General features: G+C 48.3%; 1 protein-coding gene across 1 annotated transcript in view; it reads right to left on the bottom strand.

The window, feature by feature from the left end:
- The window catches only part of LOC306815116 (olfactory receptor 14J1-like), a gene marked incomplete at both ends in the record, with an annotated part of 389,316 nt that overhangs the window by 276,734 nt on the left and 92,541 nt on the right, over positions 1 to 20,041 (bottom strand). The window lies entirely within an intron of this gene.

Raw genomic sequence — 20,041 nt, 5'->3', positions numbered from 1 at the left:
GGGGTGCTGGGGGTTCAAGGAGTCCCCCCTGCCCCTCTCCAGGCTGTTGAGGGTCCCGCCAGTAGTGGTGCTCCCCCCTGTTTGGGCTCCCCACTTTGGGGTCCTGGGGGACACAGGGCTCTGCTCCTCCAGGCTGCCTCTTCTGGCAGCCACCACCGGGACCCCCAGTGTCTCCCCAAGGGGCATTTTCTGCTCAGCTTTTCAGTCCTGTATTCTCCAAACATTCCCCCTCCCTAAAAAAAAATAAAACTAATCATACTCAGAGGCACAGGGACTCTTCTAAGGGTGACTGGGATAAAACTGGGGGCAAGTGAACCAACCTGAGTGTCCTGGGTTGATGTTATGACTAGCTCCTCTCCCTGCCCCTGCCATGGAGCTGCCGGCCTCCGTGGCGGACCCTCCCCCGGGCTGCTTAGCTCGGCTGCTGCTTCTGCTGGCCCCCGGCTCGCTTCTTGCTGCCCCCAGCTTGCTACCCTGCTGGCTACCCCGGCTGCCCCCTCCCTCTCTCCCTTCTTCTCCTCATCCTGAAGATTTGCACTGGTCTCCAGAGGAGACGGATCTGAACCTCAGAGACTGCCTCTGGAAGTCTGCCAAAGAAGCTCTGCCGCCCTTCCCAGCGAAGATCAACCGAGTTCGTCCCTCTCTCTCTCAGTGAAATTTTTTTGGTCATCTGGGTCTGTGCTGGGAAGTGTTTCTCTTGTGTTTTGTTAATAAATAAGTTTTTTCCACTTTCCCCTGAAGAAAATTCTTTCCGAGCCCAGTGAAGGAAGGAATTGGCGGGGGGGGGGGGGGGGGGGGCGGTCCTTTGGAGGTCTTTCCCCAAATTTGTCCTAAACTCAGACACTGAGGTATCTTTGAGTGCCTGGAAATGACTATGAAATTATTCAGGGCAACTGGGATATACTGCTAATGTCTGAGACCATACGGGGGTGGTGACTGGGACCTAACTGGGAGTGACTGGGACTGTGGTAGCAGCAGTTGGGAGAACTGGGAACACGCTGGACCAAAGTTGTGTTGGACAACGTATCCTTTTAAAAATTTTTCTGTAAGTTTAATCAAGGGGTTTTGTTTGCCTTTGCCCTAAAAAACTTTTAATTTTCTTTCCAAGGCAAAGATTTTGATATCTTCAGTAGAGGCTCCAGGCCTGCAGTTGTATACAGGACTTAAGACATAACTGAGTTATAGTAAGAATATTGCTGACATTTCTTAGATAGAACACAATTGAGTGTTTGCATCCTGTTACACGTAACCTGGTGAGCTCAGAAACCAGGATTCTAATAGGTTCAAGAGTAGTGGTCTGAGCTTGCATCTTAGCTTCTGGGGAAAACCCTGTATAACAGTATGTATTCGGAGAGTTGTTGCTTTTAGCTACTCAGCTTCTGGCCACTTGCTTTAGCCATTCTGGCTTCTAGCCATTTGCTTATTGCTGCTGCTTTTGCCATTGCTTGCCATTGCTTTTGCTATTGCCTGTTGAGACTGATGTGCTTTGTAATAAGAGGTGCTTTGTAATAAATAACCATTTTACGTATTAGCTGCTTTGCTTATTTTAAGATTACCCAACGAACTAGGAGCCTAAGAGCTCCAGAGATAGGTGCCTGTAGAGCATCTGGAAGTCTGGTGCCTCTAGAGCACCTGGGGGTCAGAAAGAACCCCCAGCAGCAGTTTCCACAAGTGGGAGCTACTACTCTATACTGGGGGCAACTGAGCATGACTAGGACCATGCTGAGAGGGACTGGGATCATCTATGGAGGGACTGGGACTGTGCTAGAGGCAATTGGGGGTAGCTGGGATCACACTGGGAGGAACTGGGAGGAACTGGAACCATGCTCAGAAGGACTGGGATCATACTGGATCATACTGGCAGCAACTTGAACTGCATTGAGGGTGATTGGGAGAGGCTGTGAGCAACTGGGAACAGTCTGGAAGCAGCTGAGGACAACTGGGAGTGACTGGGAACATGCTGGCGGCAACTGGGATGGTCTGGGAGAGACTGAAACCACAGTGAGGGGAAATGGGAGCAACTGGAACCACATGGGATGATAATGGGAACAGCTGTGCCCATGACAGAGTCATACTGGAATCCTACTGGAACTAGCTGGGATCATACTGGGAGTGACTGGAATAATACTGGGAATATCTGAGAATGACTGGAATCATACTGCAATCAGACTGGGAATGATGGAGAAGGGCTGGTCACATCTGGAACCATACTGTGATTGACTGGGATTCACTCTGGGCATGATTAGAAGAATAATGGGAGCATCTGAGAGTGACTGGGGTCATACTGGAGATGACTGGAACCATACTAGGAGTGACTACAGGTCCTACTGGGATCATCCTTGGAGCCATTGGAATTACAGAGGGTGGGAATGGAACCTGACTGGGGGTTACTGGGAGCTACTGGGCCCATGTTGGGAGGAAAATGTGGACACATTGGGAGCAAGTGGGATCAACTGCAAGGTACTGGAACCATGCTGGGGGGACTGAGGCCAGAACAGGGATCATACTGGGAACAACTGGGAGTATGGGACACTGACAGAAACTGGGATCAGGCTGGAGACAACTGGGAATAACAGGGAAAGACTGGCATCATTCTGAGGTAACTGGAACTTTACTGGAGCAACAGGGATATAATGAGAGTGTCTGTAATCACAATGGGGGGACTGGAACCACTCTGGGGGCAACTGGGAGATAGCAGGACAATGTTGAGAGAGGCTGGGGCCATTCTAGGGATCATCTTGGTAGGAACTGGGAACAACCGGAACTGTTCTGGCAGCAACTCTGATCATCCTGGGATCACAGTGAGAGCAGCTGGGTCCATGCTGGGTGAGACTGGGATTACACTGAGCGTGACTGGAATCATACTGGGATGGACTGGGAATGGCTGTCAACAACTGGAATCAGGCTGAAAGCAACTGGGAAGGAATGAGAGTGACTAAGAGCATGCTGGGGGTAACTGGGATATACTGGGAGTGACAGGGAGTCACAGGGATTATACTGGAGGCTACTGGGGTCATGCTGGCATTGACAGGGAGCAACTGGGGTCACACTGGGGACCACTGGAATCAGGCTGTGACTAAAATCAGCCTGCAAGTGACTGGGATCATAATGGGTTCATACTGAGAGTTGGATTAGAGTGTGTGTGATTGGAGCCCAACTGGGGGTCCTTGGGAGCTATAGGGTCCATGCTGGGAAACAAATTCCCACACACTGGGAGGAACTGGGAGGAACTGAGATAAAACTGGGGGCAAGTGAACCATACTGAGGTAACTGGGAGTGCCTGGAAATGACTATAAGATGGTTCAGGGTAACTGGGATATACTGGGAGTGTCTGAGACCATAGGGGTGGTGACTGAGACCTAACTGGGAGCAAGTGGAAATGTGCTGGGGGGAAAATTGGGACCATGCTGGGGCAACCGGGGGAGAGTCTGAGTCAGTGGCGCTGTGCTGGCAAAGACTGGATTCATACTGGAATAGTACTGGGAGTGACTGGTACTGTGCTAGGAGAACTGGGAACATACTGGACCAAAGTGGTGTTGGAAAACATATCAATTTAATTTTTTTTCTATAAGTTTAATCAAGGGGTTTTCTTTGCCTTTGCCCTAAATGTAATTTTCTTTCCAGGGCATTGCTGCATAAGGAGGGGCCAGATGAACTCAACACATCAACACACTGGAAGCAGCTGGACTGTTCAAGGGCCATCAGTGGCCACCAAGGAACATCCACCCCAGACTCTGCCTCTGGTACAGCTGCAGACATCACCTCTGAAAAGACTGATAAAAAATGAGGGATGGAAGATCTAATTAACATCAGAAAGGAAGAAATCCGGATCCAAAAGGAGACCAAATACTAGGAATTGAGTGTTTGCAAGTTGAGACTAATGAACACTGACCCAATTCATTTCTATGAGTACTGACTGGATAAAAGATCAGAAAAATCTCCTAAAAATGGAGTGTCATGGAATGATTCTCTCTGCACACATGGGTTATGTGTGGATGAGATGATTTCTGTGGTACTGAAACAGGGGATTTAAGGGTTAAATAGAATGAAGAGTAGAACATATGTTATCAGTTACTGTGTGCTTATAAGGAAAAGAATGTACAACAAGAGACCCCTGATGTATAGGTATCAGTTACTGTGTGCTTATAAGGAAAAGGAATGCACGATAAGAGACCCCTGATGTATAAGGAAAGGGGTCCCTCTTTGTAAAAGTGCAAAGTCTGCAAAATATCACGACCAAGAGGCTAAAAGCGCATGCGTGGAAAGACAAGGTGAAGAGTTCAACTAGTGAGGAAGACTGTTACTTCATCATTTTCCGCCCACCGACTCATTTGAAGACCACCGACTCAATTAACTACGCAGCCGCAATAAATATGCAACTAATCTCCATATGAAGCGGGGAACAGGCAGGGCAGATAATCAATATGTATAAGCGATTTAGAATATGCATGGACTTCCTAGATAAATAGAAGGTTAGAAGCATGTACGGTACGCAGGATTTGGGAGGATGCTCTCCCCCTGCGTCGAGCGCTGAATAAAATACGTACCTACTCCACAACTTTACAGGTTGTGAAGTTTATTTTCCACGCTTCAGTACATCCTGGCCACAACATCCTGCCTAGATAATAAAGTCATGCCATGACTCTCTAAATTTAAAATTGTTGTTGGGTGCTCTGGTTTCTTTCTCTCAGTTTCAGTGACCCTGGGAGGAACTGAGAGCAACTGGGACTGTGCTGGGGGCAAATTCCATCATAATGGGGAATGCCTGGGAGTGACAGGGCTCATCCTGGGAGTGCCGAGAAAACTGGAAGCACACGCGTGGAGCAACTGGGCTCACGCTGGGAGCAGCCACTGGTGGCACCGGGAGCCCCGAACCCCTTTCCCGGCCGTGCCGCCCCTCCAGCCCCAGCACCCCCTGCCAGGGTCCCGGCAATGCCAGGGGTCCCCCCCTGTCAGGCTCCCCGCTTTGCCCTTCTGGGGTTCTCCTCTCTCTGTGCTCCCGCTCAGGGAAGCCGCGGCTCTCCCGGGGCTCTCCCAAACCGCTGTCCCGCCACCGATCCCGCTGCTCCCGCGCGCTCCCTACGTGGCCCCGGCAGAGCTCGCAGGGCCCGGCCCGGGAAGCCCAACCCCCAGCGTGGGGGGACCCGCATCCCCCCCGCCCCCGCCGGGGCTCTGCCCACACCCACCAGCACCCCCAAAAACACCTCCCGGGGACCCCCCGATGTCCCCCCGAGGGGCATCTGTGCCCCTGGAGTGCGGCAAGATCCAAACATCCCCCCGAAAATCCCCCAAACCCAGGGACCCCCTCCGGGATATTGCGAGCAAGCTCCCCCTCCCTGGGCACCTGCGGGATGGGGGGTGATGGTTCCGGGGGACTGAGAGTTCAGGCAGCTCTGGGCTCGCGCTCAAATCGCTCCTTGTCTCCTCCTGCTTCTGCTGCTGCTGCGCCTCTTCCTCCCTCCTCCTCCTCCTCCCCCGTTCCAAACCCCGAACTGGGAGGGGATGGGTCAAGGGAAGGGTGGGAACTGTGAGGGGAAAGGGGCGGGGTCAAGGGAAGGGCAGGAACTGTGAGAGGAAAGGGGCGGGGTCAAGGGAAGGGCAGGTACTCTGAGGGGAAAGGGGCGGGGTCAAGGGAAGGGCAGGAACTGTGAGGGGAAAGGGGCGGGGTCAAGGGAAGGGCGGGTACTCTGAGGGGAAAGGGGCGGGGCCAAAGCACTGAGCAGTCCTAAAAGGATCTGGTTTGGCCTCAAATCACCAATAAAGGGCCTCAAATGCACACATTCACACAAAGGGGTCTAAAATCATGCAAATGGCCCTAACATCATCTAACAGGTCATAAAATTGTTCTGAGAATTGATCAGGTTTACCTTAGAAACAAAGATCCATAAATCCACCCTGTATCGTCACATGGTTTAGCATAAAATCAACCACATGGGCTTAAACTCTAACCAAAGGGTCTAAAATTTTCAAAACTGATTAAAAACCAACACAACTGGCCCAAAATCACCCTTCAATCTCCCCGATGGCCGGAAAATCAACCCTGAAAGTGCCCATTTTTTTCTAAAATCACCCAAATGCACTTAGACATACCCAAACTGGCCTGAAACCCCCTAGGTAGCCAAAAATCACTCTAAAATCAGAGCCCTGGGCCTCATAGGGTTCATGCCAGCTGTTCACTTCTTAATTTCAGCACCCAAAATCCCTCACCCTCCCCCCAAATTCCCACTTTTGGACACTGAATTCCCAAATATTCCCTTATGACATTCTACAAATTTCCTCTAGAGAAACTAAACTTCCCATGTTTGACCAGTGTTTTTATAGAGACCCCAAAAATCCCAAAAATCCTCTATGGGATCCTCCAAAATGTCATTTGAGGACCCCAACACTGCAAAAATTCTAATAGAAACTTTAAAATTCCCATGTTTGGATACAAAGTTAAAAAAATAAACTTCCTGGTGCAGACCCCATAATTCTCAAAATTCTCAATATAGGCCCCGAAATTCCCTACAAACACAGCAAAATTCCCTTTAATTACCCCATAATTTCCTTATGAGAATAGCAAAATTCCCATGAGACCCCCCAAATTCCCTTTAAGGACCATTCCCAAAAATTTTCTATAGGAACCACAAAATTCCTTAGAGGGATTCCAAGATTTCCCTGGGGAGAGCCCAAATTTCCCAGAAATTCCCTTCAAGAAGGTCAAAATTCTCCTCTAGAGACCCTGAGTCCCCCCCGGCTGTTGCAGTGCTGAATGGGGTTTGGAGCCCGCTGGACATGTCTGTGTGTGTGTGTGTGTGCCCCAGCCAATAAACCATATTGAGCTGCTGTGTTTTGCTGGTCACTTATTGCTGCACATTTTGCTGTTAGTTCTCACATCCCTTTCACACGCTCGCTGTCTTTGTGTATTTCTCAGTTTAGATCAGTGTTTACAGCAGGTGCACAGCATGAGAAAGGTTCGGGAGGTTTTCAATAACTTGTTTGAAATCCCCCAAGGACGCTGGAACATCAACTGTGCTAAATCGGGAGAGAAGATGTTGAAAACATCAAATACCAAGATTAGAAGATTCAAGATAGCAGGGGGCAGTGAAGATTGTGAAGACCACCAATGACAGACTTTTGGGGGGTTGAAGGGGTGGATTCATATCCTAAAATTACTAATTGTAAAGTGTGTTCCCACGTGGGTGATGGTTCTAGAAATGCATAATTGGGATCAATTGTAAACGATAAATCTGCTTCTGCAAAATCACATTGGTTTGCTGCTCAGAAGTCCAGTTTCTTCCCACAGAATAGCAGCATTCCAAGTGTCAGGAATTTAGAATAGCAGAGTTCCTCTCCCAAATTCCCATGGAATAATGGCACTCTCAGTGTTGGGAATTTTGAACCATCCAATTCCCCTTAGCAATTCCCACACAATAAAAGGATTCCAGGCATTGAGAATTTGGAATCCTCCTCCTTCCCTCCTAGATTCCCACTAGAACTATGGAATTACAGCATTCTGGGCATTGGGAATTTAGCATCCTCCAGTTCCCCTCCCAAATTCCCACCAAAACCATGGAATTGCAGCATTCTGGGCATTGGGAATTTCAAGTCCTCCAGCTCCCTTCCAAATTCCCATACAATAGCAGCTTTCCAGGATTTTTGATGTCTCCATGTGCTCTCTTTAAATTTCCACAAAAACCTTGGATTTACGGCATTCAGTTTGTTGGAAATTTAGAATCCTCCTGCTTCCTTCCCAGATTCACACTAAAACTATGGAATTAAAGCATTCTGCACATTCAGAATTTAGAATCCTCCTGCTTCCTTCCCAGATTCCCACTAAAACCGTAGAATTACTGAAACACTAATTGTAGGGAAATTGAGATTTTAGTCAAATGTGTTTTATTTACTTGAGAAACTAGTCTTGAGATAGTTATCTGAAACTTAAATAATTGATTGCCTGTCATTTAACGTTTGCTGAGCTATGCTTGCAATGGGAAAAGATGAAACTAGTAAGTAGGTCCAAAGAAACACAAACAATTGCGTTGAGAGTTTAGGGCAAGGGAGACTGACCTTTCCTTCCTCCCTTCCTCCCTCCCTCCCTTCCTTCCAAGACCCCTCCCCACAAAATGACCCCAGACTTCATTTAAGAAGCCAACCACACATGCTTAATAGCCATTCAAACTAATTACCATAGGAAGCAGAGGATGGGAGGGGCTGTTATTATGAACATGTATTTGTTTAAAGTTGTGTCAATAAATAGACTCTGTGATCACCTCTGATTTTGCAGTGTGTATGAGAGGGTTACCTCACACTGCTGCTCAGCACTGAATAAACATCCATTTTCTAACTTAAATTGTTAGAGAGTCTTTTCTCTGTCACAGATGAGTATCAGTATTAGACCAATACTCATGTTTTGGTAAATCATCCCAGGGGAAACTGTGGCTCATTGGCAGCCTCTGCTGCAGAAAGGGAGGACATGCCAGGCACAGTCACAGGAGGTAACTGCTGTGCCTCTGGGCCTGAGCCCTGCTCAGCCTTGAGCTGCCAACTCTGCTGCTTGGCACTGCGGGCACACAGCATGACCTGACCCCCTGAAGTGCTCAGTTCCCTGTAGAAGGGGATCCCAGCACACCATGGAGTGGTTCCCATCTGTCCTTCTTCTAGACTGGGGTCGTGACTTGCATCATTTGGAATCGCTGGTAAACTGTGGTTCAAGGATTTTGGAGCTTGGTGAAGGTAAATTATCAGTAACCTTTTCCTAAATCAAGAATCATTGTCCAAGTGTAAACACTATCCAGAGCAATATTCACATGTCGTTTCCTTTAAGATCCTCTGAAGTTTGATGGATTCTGGAAATCTTAGCCTGGAAATTTCTACTCTTGTGCCCAACAGTGTTCCCACAGGATCGCTGTCAGAGGGAGGAAGGAGCATTTAGCTGTCAATGCTCTTCCCATGTGCAATGCCAGTGTCTCCTTCCGTGTGCTCTGTGCAGCCGCAGACAAGAGCAGAGAGGGAAGGGAAGGGCCCAGGGCTGTTCCCCAGGGCTGTGCCTTGTGCAGCTCCTTTGCCTCCTCCAGGCAGCCTGAGGATCTCCTGGGAGCTGCTCTGTCTTGTCTTTCTTTGCAGATGAACCTGTTGATGATCTGGAATCCCAACCCATACCCATTTCTGAGCCTGATGAAGAGGAAGATGATGAGGGGAGGTCAAGGCCTTTCCCCCTGGAGGAGCTGCCAGCTCAGAGCCCAGAGCTCAGCCAGGGGGGCATCGCTGCAGGTACCAGGACAGAGCCGTGCTCGTGTGTGCCCTGGCCCTGTGCAATCCCCTCACTGCTCCTGCAGCCAGTGCTGCCTGTGCAGAGCAGCAGAGATGACAGAAGCTGCTGTGGCTGCTGAGTTACAGGTGTGTCTGCAGGGAGGACTTTCCCAGGTCCTTTGCTGGATGCTGCACAGGCCCAGCTCCCATGCCAGGGGTGAGTAGTGTGTCCCTGCTGACCCCACAGGCTGAGCATTGCTTCTGTGGAATCCATTCCTAGGAAATGGAAATACTTTCTCTTAAGGTGCCCTGAGAAGGAAGAACGAACCTATAGGAAATAGTAAGTCCCTGGAGGAATCCAAACACCTGGAACAGATGCTGGGTGATCTAGAGAGATGCCATGGTTGGTGCCTGTCCATCAGCCTTCTCCTGAGACTCAACAGTCGGGGTCTTTCTCTGCACTTCTGGACACGCCGTGCCCAGCACAGCAGGAAAGGATCCATGGCAGCCTTGCTGCCCCACTGCTGCTGTCACAGCCTGCAGGGCTCTTTGCCAGCCTGGCCTGGCTGCAGCTTCTCCCCAGCCTCTGCAGGAAGGCCTTTGGCATCAGCTGACAGGGAGCCCAATCTGCCCCACGGGCCATGCACACCCTGAGATCCCCTGCAATTTCCCGGTCTCAGGGTAGATCAGGAGGGGCAGCTGTTTGGAGATAGGTGGGTACTGGAGCAGCTCCAAAACCCTGGGCATTTTCCTTGTCCTTATCCATGTCTTCGACAAATTCTGCCTGGAGAAGACTGGCACAGCACAGAGGAATTGTCCTATGCTGTGTCAGGGGTTTGGGTACTGAGCAGTCCTGTGCCAAGGGGTGCCTGCAGGCCCCAGCTCTGGAGGAAACAGAGAACATCCTGGCTGTATCCAGCAAGCTGCCAGCTCAGCAGCAGAGCACAGCATGGGCTCACACTCCCCATTACTCCCACAGATGCAGCTGGCACCTCAACTCGTACAGAAAAATATCTGGAAAAGCGTTTTCTGCTGGGGAACACATTGTTTGATTAAGTTAATGGTCATTGTAGCTGGTGGGGCACTGTTGCAGATGTGTTATGCCAGAATCTGGTATTGCTGGAAGAGGAAACGGTGACTGTTTTGCTCACCTCTGCCTCAAACAGCTTCTTTTACAGACTGCTGATAGGAAACACTCCCAGTGAGGCTGCTGTGGAGTTGTGGATGGTCAGTGATTGTCCAAATAACTCTGCTGAGGGCTCTGCTGCTGCCCAGTGCTTTAATTGGCCTCTCAATTGCTGAGCCTTGTCCTGGGGAGCCTGCTGGGGCTGCAGCCATTGCTGGCTCCCACTGAGGCTGCGTGGCCAAGAGCAGTCCCAGGAGCAGCAGGCAGAGGCAGAGCAAGGTGGGGAGGGGAAAGAGCAGGGACCAGATTGCCCTTGAAAGGCAGACATGCTCTGGGCTCACTCCTGGCCAGGGACCCTGCCCAGAGCCATCCCTTGCTGGCCGGGGCCTTGAGGGGCAGCTGTCCAGCTGGGCCAAGCTGTGCCAGCAGCTCCAGCTGTGCTGGGGAGCCCTGCCAGCTCTGGGCCCTGCTGTGCAGAAGGGTCCCTGTGTGCCACTGGCAGCTGGGGCCTCAGGCACTCCTCTCTCCACAGCTGCTCCTGTGCAGATTCAGAAGAGCAGCCCAAGAGCTCAGGCAGCAAGAACTTGACTCATTCCAGTTCTTCCTAGCTGTCCCCATCTGCTCTGGCATGGCTGCACCCCCATCTTGAGCTGTCCCAGCACCCACACCTCCAAAATGAGACCCCCTGCCCCCAAGCCCTCTGGCCCTGCTCCCCGGCCCTGATTGAAGTTGGGCAGCCCCTGTCTGCCAGGACAGGAGTTGGCCCATGTTCTATGTTCTAATAAAGAAATGGAGCTGTCACAGCTGTGTCTGGGTGGTAGCACCAGCAAAGCCCACAGGGCAGCAGCACTGGCTGAGCTCCATGCCCAGGAGTAGCCATGGATGCCCACGGTGCGGGGAGGCAGGAGCCAGGCAGGGGCTGCTGTGACCAGCGGCGAGGCCTCGAGGGGCTGGGGGAGCCCGTGCTGAGCGTCCCTGGGCTGAGGGCACAGCTCCTTCAGTGCCACCATCTGCACCTGGACCTCCTCCAGAGGCACATCCAGGAAAAGGGGGAAGCAATCAGAAAGTGCTTGCCTTGAGGAGAATGGAGTGAGGCTGGGCTGTGCACTACAAGGAAGTCCTTCCTAGGCTGAGAGATGAGCTCAGAGCCTGACAGAGACTGGGCCTGTGGCACCCTGGGGTCCCTTAGTGCCAGAGTGGGGATTTGCCCCCAGACCTCATCTGTTCACCCAGGGACACATGGTGAACACACACAGCAAATATGGCTCTGCTGTCTTGCTGCTCCCTGAGTGTCATGCCTGGTCCCTCTGAAGGCATGCAGGGGGTTTGGGTCACCACTCTGCTGAGGAGGGGGCTGGGGACACCCTTAAGTTGTACAGGGGGTGAGGAACACCTCTAACTTAAGCAGGGGTCTGGGGTCTCTTGTGAGGCACACAGGGGGATTTTGGGGTGGCTGAGGGCACCTATAAGAGGTGCAGTGGGTTTGGGTCTCCCCTAAAGCATGCAACTATCCAGAAGGCCAGTGTTGCGTGAATTTTATACATTATGGCATCAAGTCCTTCACCAAAGAAAAGGTGAGAAGAGGAACCTCTAATTACCCCCAGAATTTGAGTGTTCTGGGTGTTAATTACAGCCCTGCAGGCTCACAATGGCCTCTTGTTTCCATGGGGCCCTGCAGTGTCACACTGGTCCTTGGTTCCATGAGCATCTGGAGTGTCACACAGGTTGATGACATTAGTCTTTGCTGCCCCTCCCATCCCACTGCTCTCCAGGAACAGCCCCGAGCTACCCATGAGGGACAGGCCCTGCTGTGCCAGGCCTGGGCTCAGCCCTTGGCCTTTCTGCTGCCGCCAACCAGCCCAGGCCTTGCTCAGTGTGATACAGTATAAGCACTTTGTTCATTAAAACTCCTAGTAAGGAATAAGGAATTTCAGCAGGGGCTGAGACAGGTGTAGACTTTGACCACACAGTTTAAAATCACTGAGCATGGTATGCACAACTTATTCTGAAAGCAGCGGCTGTTTAACCAGTTTTTGAGGATTTTCCCCTAAGCTAGGAGGAATAAACAAGAAAAGAACCTGGCGCCTCTACCCAGCTGCAACCACCTGAAGACAAGATTACCATCCCCCCCCAGCAATGGGTGCCACAGACACAGAGTACTCCAAGGAAGGACACGTCAGCTGAATTAGAACTGTATAAAAAGACCTTGGTGGGAGAGGGAACTGCACACCATTTGTGGAGCAAAGGCTCCCGGCCACCCAGCGCTGTTAGCTTACTGCCGCTTGCTGAATGAACTCTAATTGATTAGGACTGACTTGATTCGGTTCTCATTCTCAGTCTATAACAATTTGGTGCCGTGACTCGGATAGGGACAACCCGGTGGGACGCTCTCCCTTGGGGAGATGCCTCACAATTTTGCAGCCCCATTTGAGAGACGCCCTCCAGGACTCTAACTGATGAATCCTAAATTCGGCAGTAAACAAAAAAAGCCGGCAACCCCATAATCTTTGTGCACGAAGATCCGGACGAAGACGCAGGACGCGTGAGTACAGGCTGGTTATCTGCTCAGTTGGGGTTGGGTATCCCGGAGTGTGCTGGGTGAGACGCCCGATCGCGGGCGAAGTGAGTGCGGATCCCTCAGTAGTGCAGTTAACACTCCCTGTGAGGGGCTGGGTCACAAACAGGGGGCAGCAGGTGTGTGTGAATGAGAAGGCACTCCAGAAGATGGGACAGAGGAAAAGCAAGCCCTCTGTTCCCATGGGCAGGGAACCCCAAGTTAAGCTCCCCCACATACCACCAGATAGTCCATCAGGACTAATAATCATGACCTGGGATGTCTTCCCATCTAGGAGTGGGAAAGACAGAGCGAAAATTATACACTATTGCCTAAAAGTATGGGGGTTGAGCAAATTAAGGAGGACCACCTCTATTGGCCAATTTTTGGTTCCTTTGAAGATTAAATTTGTCAGGCTTAAAACACTTAAGTGAATTTAAAAGATCCTTTTAAGTTAGAGGCATTGTTAAAATTTCAGTTTGCAGCAAAATCTCAGGTGGACATTGGAAAGAAATTGGAAAAGCTAGAGGACTGGCAGACTCGGGGATTGGAGGAATTGTTGAGGGAAGCACAGAAAGTAGACGTGTGGTGTGTTGGTTCAGAAGGAGTGCAGAGGATTTTTGCCCCAGGCTAACAAGGGATTGTGGCAATTTTGGGATTAGTAAAGTACTGCAGAGCTTAAAATGAGAATTTTTCAGTTGTGGCTAGACCTTTGTGCAACTTTTTAACCCAGAGTGGTCCTGGTGTTGTGATGTAAACACCAGAGGTGGAGTGGCATGTTTCTGTTGTGGAAAAAAGGGACATGTGAAAAGAAAATGTAAGAAAAGAGTATCAAATGAAACAATTGTTTAAGAAGATTAAGAAGGTTGGGGGCTCTATTTGCTGAGGACACAGGAAAGATCAGAGCCCCTGGTAAAACTAAGAGTAGGTCCCCAACAAGAATAAATTAAATTTTTGGTAATTCCGGGGTGGGAAGGTCAATTGTTCAATCCCTGGCCCGTGGCTGTACAATTACATCAAAAGGGTAAAAGGGTACAGGTGGTGGGAGCCAAAAGAGAACCCTTCTGGGTGCCCGTGACAGAGGATGTAACATTTAAAACAGACTCCAGAATAGACCTGGAGTCTCTATTGTTAGTCCCTGAAGTAAATTATAATTTATTAGGGAGAGACTTGATGAGTAAATTAAGAATTAGTTTAGAAGTTGTAAAAAACAAACGGAACATTAAATTATGCACCCTACTAACAAAGGATGAGAAAAAGATAAATCCTGAGGTGTGGAATACACCCGATACAATGGGGAAATAAAAAATTGAACCTTTTAAAGTAACAATCAGAAATCCCAAGATTCCTGTAAGAATTAGGCAATACCCCCTGTCCAAAGAGGGGAGACAAGGTTTAAAACCTGAGATAGAGAGATTGTTAAAGAAAGGGTGCTGGAGCCCTGTATGTCCCCCTTTAACATTCCTATATTACCAGGAAAGAAAGCTGATAAAAAATACAAATTGGTAAATTATTTAAGAGAATAAAAAAAAGAACCGTGGAAATATTCCCGGTGGTTGCAAACCCGCATACCCTATTAAGCCAGCTGAAACCAGAAGATAAATGCTACAACGTAATAAACTTGAAAGATGCATTCTGGTCCTGTCCTCAAAAAAACAAACAAAAAAAACAAACAAACAAAAAAAAAAAGAAAAACAAAACCCCAATAACAAACCTGCCTGGATTATTTTGCCTTTAAAAGGGAAGACCCCGATACACACAAAAAACAACAGATAAGGTGTTAATCAAAGCCTGAAAAGAAATGTCCTTAACACCTCATTGGGAAGGACCCTATGTTGTTTTGCTTACTACAGAAACAGCTGTGAGAACTGCTGAAAAAGGATAAACTCATGCTAGTCGAGTAAAAAGACCCATTTGGTAAACACTGAGAATCCCTGGAAGGTAGCCGGGCCACCTGGAGACCTAAAAATCACCTTTAAAGACAAGAATTTAAACCCGGACTCAGAACTATTACTAATGAACTCTGTGCAATTCATTTAAAGACCTAAGTTGGTAAATTGGCTGAATATAGCTACCCCATTGTTAGCAATTTCAAAGTATACTGTGGGATATGGAGCTGTGATTGCTATCCTTTTGTATGTTTTATCTGTAAAGTGTGCCAGGAATGGTGGTGGACCCACTGCCAAAGGGGCAGACCCCGAGGGGAGTTTGTAGAAGGTGTTACCGAATAGAAAGGAAGCTCACACGAGCTACCCTAAAGGTGGGAAAAATTACTGGGAGAATAGTAGAACAGTCTCAAAAGTGGTGGGAAATATTGTAAAAGGAGTGAATCCTGAGAACTATTGTTATCACTCTAAGGAACTGGCACCATTTATAGCACAGATCATCAAAGGGTGTTGCTGAAAGGCCTTAACTGGGGCCCAGTGAGTGCAGTGTAATTGACAAGTAAAGGATAAAAATTAGAAATCGTATAAGAACAGAAAGGGGTGAAGCTACAGAGCTCCTGAAGCCCACCTTTGCTGCCGAGAAGGTGGAACACCCCTGGCTGGCCACAACCCAGTTGGTGGGCGAGGCAGAGAGTGTGGAGGTGGGAACCCACCGAGTGGGACAATGCAAAAATCCTTCAAGAAATGCCCCTGGGATATTAATTCCCTAAGAAACCAAAAAACAGACACTACATTGGGACCAAAGGGTAAACACCCGGGGAGACAAAGAGATTAGGAAATAGTGCTTTAATGATCAGGCTGGGACCATACCCTTTCTGGCAGACTATGTTAGTAATTTTGGAATTTTGGATTTTTTTTTAAGTTGTCAGAAGGAAAACACAGCGACCAACCCTTCAGGTGGTCTCTAATGATGAAAAATTACCAACTCACTCGGTTTAGAAAGGGGCCAGGGGCCCCTAGCTTTACAGTGCACTTGAGCTCACCTGTAGTCACAGATAAAAAACAAACCCAACTAAAAGCGTTTTATATGTGCCCAAGTATAAATCCTAATATAAGTTACTGAATTCACCCAGAGAATATTATTGTGCTTGTTAAAGCTGTAAGATGGTTGCCTCTAATTGAAAACCTGGGGCAGGCAAAGATAAATACCTTCGCTCCCCAGGCTGCCAAAAACCTAAGCATTCATATAGTGGTAGAGTACTTGAAAGTAGTACTTGTTACTTCATTTATTAAAACTAACAAACCCATAAGACCCTGGGTGGGTGATTGGGAGGACTGGGGAGTGCAGTATTGGAAACCAGGCACCGATAAAGAAAGACTAATACTCATTAAAAAGGAACCCTTGCCCCATGACTATCAGGCCATAGGCCCAAACCCGATAATTAGTGATGACAATTTGCCTAAAATAAATGACACCTTCACTAAAGGAAACAGTGCCCTGGCATCAGACAACGAGACCGTAATACTCCCCACTGTAGACCCACAGCAAAACACTCTTTGGAGCCTTATGTATGCAGCTTATCAAGTTCTTAATGCCACTAAGCCTGACCTTACTGAACATTGTTGGTTTTGTTCTGATATTAACCCCCTTTTTATGAAGCAATAGGAGTCACTGAAAAGGCTAGGCAGGCAAATGGAAGTAATGCCCCCTCAATGTGATTGGAAAGGTACCCAAGCTTGAGGGATAACTTTAGCAGCAGTAACTGGAAAGGGGTGCATTGGGAATGTCCCAAAAGATAAAAAACATCTGTGTGGGGTAATAATAAAAGCAAAGCAACTAAACCCCACCACCTGGTTAATCCCGGCAAAAATACTAGATGGGTATGTTCAAAGGAAGGAATAACTCCTTGTATTTCTCTCAACTTATTCAATGAAGCGTCAAATTTTTGTGTGCAGATATTGATAGTCCCTAAAATTATACATCACCCAGAAAAATATGCATATAATCTCCAAGACACTAAGGGACATCACTTTACAAAAAGGGAACACCATTCACAGCCTTAACCGTGGCCACTTTAATGCTAATAGGAGGAGCAGGGGTAGGCACTGGAAGCAGCATCATTAGTGAAACAAAACCAAGAATTCAATTCCCTAAGGGTAGCTGTAGATACAGACTTAGCCCACATTGAGTGATCCATAACTGCTCTAGAGCAAGATGTTCAGTCACTATCAGAGGTAGTGTTACAAAACCGAAGGGGTCTAGACCTAATCTTTTTACAGCAAGGGGATTGTGTTGCCTTAAGAGAAAAGTGCTGCCTGTATGTGAAGAAAACAGACATTGTAAGGGATTCAATGGCCAAGCTAAGAGAGGGGTGAGATCGAAGGAAGAAAGAAAGGGAAGCCCACCAAAGCTGGTATGAGACTTGGTTTAATAATTCTCCTTGGCTCACTACCCTATTGTCAACCATAGCAGGACCAATCATTCTCTTAGTGTTAGAATTAACTTTTGGCCCCTGCATCTTTAATAAAATCATAAAAATTGTAAAAAGATGACTAGAGGCAGCACACCAATACTCATTCGAGCTAAGTATGAGCAAATACATAGTGATCCAGAGGTAATTGAAACCCTTGCCCTGAGTCATAGAAAACTGAAATGTTTTAATGAAAATGGTAAAAAGAGAAAAGGAGGGATTGTGATACAATATAAGCACTTTGTTCATTAAAACTCCTAGTAAGGAATAATGAATTTCAGCTGGAGGTGAGATGGGTGTAGATTTTGACCACATAGTTTAAAATCACTGAGCATGTATGTAAGTATGCATAATTTATGCTAGAACTAGTGGCTGTTTAACCAGTTTTTGAGGATTTTCCCCTAGGCTAGAAGGAATAAACAAGAAAAGAACCCAGGGACTCTCCCCTGCTTCAACCACCAGAAGACAAGATTATGACCCCCCCCAGCAGAATACTCCAAGGAAGGACACGTCAGCTGAATTACAGCTGCATAACAGACCATGGGGGCAGAGGGAAATTGCGCGCCGTTTGTGGAGCAAAGACACCTCCCTGCCCAGCGCTGTCTTGCTTACTGCGGCTTGCTGAATAAACTCTAACTGATTAAAACTGACTCTATTTGGTTTTCATTCTAAGTCTATAACACACTCTGCCTGAGGAATGCACAGAAGCACCACTGGTGGCCAAGTGCCACTGATGGCCCATCCCAAGTGTCCCTGAGCACAGAAACAGCCCCAGCACAGCTCAGCACGGGGGGAGCCCTCACCCTGGCCTCAGGGGCTCTCCAGCCCCGCAGATTTGCTCTTCCCAGCTGCAGCACCAGCACAGGAGGCCCCACTGAGCTGCACTGAAGGCAACGAAGCAGCAGCCAGGGCTGCAAAGCGGGGGAAGCCCCTGGGCCTGCCCACACATCCTCTGCTCAAATCCTGTGCCTGGGCATCCTCCTTGGGCATCTCCAGCCACTGGGGCCAATCCTTGCTGCCCCTGCTGCAGCTTCGCTGCTTTCTGTGCCTGCACTGCCACAGCTGCTGGGGAACACACGGGCACAATCCCACTCTGGCTCTTGATTACACTCACACACAGGGCTGGGGGGGATTAGAAAATCACAAAAAAAAACCTGGGCTGGTGCTGGAAAATATATATAGCTTAAATTTTTTAAAATTTCATCTTCGTACTCGGGCTTGGTTTGCCTTCCTCTTGGGGAAAGGAATTTTAAAGGCTTTATTTTAAAGGGAGGTTGCACCATTGTACAGAGATGAATTTAACATCTCAACAGATGGGGAATGGCCCAAAAGATCCCCACAAAGATAACAACCAGCAACAAAACATATAGGACCACCAGCAAACATCAAGGAACACCCACCTCAGAGACAACTCCGGGTGGAGCTGGAGACACCTGGTCTGGAAAAGGCTGAGAAGGAAAATCAGGAGTGCAACCTAATTAACATCAGAAGGACAGAATCACAAGCAAAGAAATCCGGGTCCAATAGGATACCAAATAGAAAGAACTACACAACTTGGAAGCAATGAACACTAAACAAATGGATTTCTATGGGTTCAGACTGTACAAAATTTAGTAAAAATATAGTAAAAGTCACGTGTCAGAGAACGATTTTTTCTGCACACTCGGCCTATGTGTGGATGAAATGATTTCTGTTGCACATCCGGGCAAGAACCAAGTAATGCCTTGACTCTCTAACATTAAAGATATCAAGTAAAAAGCAGATTGTGAGGGTGCATATGTGAGCCAGGGGATGGCTGCCACGGAAGATTAGCATCGGTTCCAGGCAGCCAGGAGAGGAGCTGTAGAAATGCAAATTGACACTGCTGGGGCAAAGCACACATTTATCATTTGAATTACAGGATTAGATTACAATATTTCCTCGAAATAATAATCAGCCACACAGTTCGAGCTCTTCACCTTTCTACCGACCCACCCCAGCCAAGGAAAAGGTGAGATTTGCAGAAAATTAAATGTCTCAAACTGCTGTTTCTACTTAGATGATAACTGAAACAGATAATAGTGGACATAAGAAAGTTGCACATATTACAGTCCAAATGCAGAAAGGATGGGAATGGGACACGTGTTCGTGGTTCCCTGGCAGACCATGGGTTAAACGAATGCTGTTCCTCCCCTGATGTGCTGCAGCAACTCTCATCTTTTTACCGTGCCCGACACGTTGCTGAGTGCAGCTCATTCAGCAGCTGAGCAAGGGGATGCAGGTGGCAGCCAGGCCTGATCCAGAAACGGCTGCAGAAGGACAGGGAGGGAGGGCACTGAGAATAATCCCAAAATCAAAGAGGAAACAGGAATAGAGATTGAGAAAATAGTCATTAGAAGATTGTAAATACAATTCTTGAGGAAATGTGAAAAGGGATTGAATAGAGCAAGACGGATATGCTTGGAGATACAGTCAAGGACTCGTAGAGAAAGAAGTAATGGGATAGACCATAATCTTCAGAAAATGTTTTTAATTGATACGGACTGCTACGCAACTAAGATCCTGCTCAGTTCCTGAGCTACGAGAAAGAGAAACAATAGTGCCGTGAATATCGCATATTATACAAAAGGAGGGGTGCACATTAAGGGGGACATGCAGCAGGGGGACCGGGAAATCTGAACCTTCCAAGTGCCTCAGGCAGTGGGGAAAGGGAGAGGGAGATGGGGCCGGGAAAATGAGGATAAAAACGGAGGCTACGTTTTAGAGACCGCACGGCAAATGCCGCATGGCCTCT

Source organism: Erithacus rubecula (genome assembly GCF_903797595.1).
Source record: "Erithacus rubecula genome assembly, contig: scaffold_100_arrow_ctg1, whole genome shotgun sequence".
Lineage (NCBI taxonomy): Eukaryota > Metazoa > Chordata > Aves > Passeriformes > Muscicapidae > Erithacus > Erithacus rubecula.
This window is presented reverse-complemented; position numbering and strand designations above follow the sequence as displayed.